Below are 3,028 nucleotides of genomic sequence, written 5' to 3' on the forward strand. Positions count from 1 at the left end.
TATATTATCTGTATACATTATTAAAATTCTAGTAGTCACCGAGGTCAATGCTTTTACAGTTACATTTACTGACAAAATTAATGTTAAAACAAAATTGAAAAAGATTATAGTGGTGATTGATTGAATAACAGAGTTCATGGGGAGGAGGAATGACCAAGCCAGCCAGTTGACACGTAGGGCAACATAAATAGAATACTTGTTTCGGAGAATGTTGTTCGTTGTAGATTGGTAGGCCTATTTTATTTCCATGGAAATTGATTAAGCCGTATGTCTTTTAAGTTTAACCATGTTATTAACTTCATCTTTTAATGCTGTTTTATAGCTTAAATAGCCACAGAACGGTATTACTTCGGGCTCTTTATATATATATCTGTCTCTTATACACATCTAGATGTGTATAAGAGACAGAAAGTAAAGTTTCCAGGACAATTACAGGACATTCCAGGTCAAGTTTTCCAAATTTCAAGGGCACATTAAAATATCGGCGATTTTACGATTGATTATAAAACATGGATGCTGTACTAATTTTAAATGCATGTTAGTTAAGTGTACATTAAGTTTTATCTAACTTTAATTTGGAGACTATGGATCTGTCCCTTTTTCTCGAGCTCATGGGAAATTCTGTTTTTCCCACAATTCTAAAAATTACTTGGTAAGCAAAGGAATTCCCACGTGTATGGGAAAGTACCGGTAAAGTAAGGCAGGGCTAGAATTCTCTCCTCAGCTATTGCTCTTATAATAAATTTGTATGCACAAATTGAGATGTATAATGAGCGGTTTGGTTCGCGAGTAAGTTTTGGAGGGGCGTGTGCGCCCCTCCCCCCACCCCCGCGCACCCCTAGATTCGCCACTGCTTATTTGGTGGTGTCGTCTAGTCCAGCTAGATCGTCACGGGAAAGCCGCTTGACGATCCTCAGTAGGCCTAGAGCACATTGCTGCAGTCATCTAGCCTGGTCGTAATTACTTAGAAAATCTTATAAGTAGCACCATTAAGAGATAGCGTATGTTTCTTGTGTTACCGTACGTGCTTATGAGACTTAAAATGAGTCAGAACTCACTCCTATGTTCCTTTTGGTGTAAAAGTTGAGTAATAAATGCATATCGATGTTGGTGGATCAACTGTGGCCTTCTGAATATTTTGTGCCTCTGTTTTAATGGGATGGGATTGAAAGAGACGATTTTTCAGAAAACCAACGATGCACATCTCTAATACAAATTAATTTCCATATCGGATTTAGCACGATCGCAATCAAATTGGTTAAATAGGCTAGCTAATAATGCAGTTGAATTGAACGTCAACTTTCCACGTATGGTGATTAACAGAATGTTGCCAAAATGATCTCGTTTAAAGAACAAATGTACATAAAAGAAATGCAGGACCAAGGGCACTTTTTCTCATACAACTGCCTATATACACATACATCGTATTTATTTTCTTTTATAAACTTGCGGCCATGTTTTTTTTTATAGCTGATATTTGTTACATGTGTTCTCAACAGGTGCTCAAAGGGTGACGAACCGTTTTAAATTAACAATAAGGCTAGATTTCACTAAGTTTTGAACTATACGAGCAATTAGAGCATTCAGTTACAGTCGACATTATGGAATGAAGGTGTTCTAATTTGTTTAATGAGAAATCTTTTGGGCCTTTATCAATCGCTGGAGAATCCCGCTGTTGAGTCCCACGCTAGTTTTTTTTTTCTTTTTTTAAAAAAAAACAAAAAAACGTAGGGCAGATAATGCATCTTGTATTGCTAAACATTGGTTAAGACGGCACTAATCTAATACCTTAAAACTCCCGGGCCTCAAAGACATTCTTGTGATGTCCTGGTCGTTTGCACTTTTATTGGAACTCACGTTAAGTTTTTAAATTTTTGATAATTGTATCTATTCCTGTGTTGGTTGCTGTGCTTTATTGTCTGTAATCTGTGCATTTTTCATGTTACTTGGTTTCATTTTAATTCATTTATTTCGTCCAAAGAACATTAAAACTGACAAACACAAAATAACAAACCGAAGAAAGTAAACTCAAATGGCCGAAGAGGATTGCCAAAACATAAAAAAATAAATTAGCATAAAATAGTCAAGTAAAATCTGATTACTGGAAATCCCAATTTTGAATGAACATTTTTCTAGGCTGTAGTACCTTAATACCTCATCTGATATAAATTTAAATCAATACATTTAATTGTATTTATTAGGCAGAAATGAGGATTATTTCTTTTACTCATGAATAGATTAGAGTGTTGGCTTTGATTACTCAGCTGCGATGTTCACAACTTGATTCGTCTGCAATTACCAAGTCAAAATTTAATTTTCGAGTCTTCAAATTCGATTCATGTCCATTAAAATGTAGTGCTAGCACGATCCCAAAATTAATTCATCGGTTGAGATAAGCTAAACGAAATTTCTCATTAAGATGTTTAATTAGGCTTAGGTGAAACAATATTGACAAAGGGTGATGTTTCTCACACAATGTAGCCTACATACACACGCAGTCATGCGTGACGTCACTTGATTAAAAAAATTGCATATAGTTTTAAAACCAAGAGTGACGAGTGATTGAGGACCAGATGACTTTTTAAAATAAAATCAAACCCTAACCCACTATCTCACATATTTTTAGTGTAGGCCTACCACCCGGGCGACAATACCCCATCTCCAACTTGTTTGACAAGTATCCCATCAAAGTAACGCATACTACAGATTACACTGTAAGCTAAACGTGTGTATTTTTTTTTTATTGGTGGGGCGGAGGGGAAGAGTGGAGTGAGATACCGATGTATATTTGGACTATAGGACAGCCTACGTGTTGATGATACCTGCTCAGGCTGTTTGTCAAAAGGAACAAAATCCAGAACAAAACTGCCTAAACATTGGACTGCTAATGTAAACATTTTTTCGCAGTTGTTTTCAAATGTACTGAGTATTCGGTACATTTCCACGTCAGGTAGGGCAAAATTACACCTATACATGTTTCTCCTGACGCAAATCCAGTTATTGTCTATTATTCCATCACGACAATAAC

This window comes from Anneissia japonica, unplaced genomic scaffold, assembly GCF_011630105.1.
Source record: "Anneissia japonica isolate Jap-2015-1 unplaced genomic scaffold, ASM1163010v1 scaffold1889_len2455224_cov183, whole genome shotgun sequence".
NCBI lineage: Eukaryota > Metazoa > Echinodermata > Crinoidea > Comatulida > Comatulidae > Anneissia > Anneissia japonica.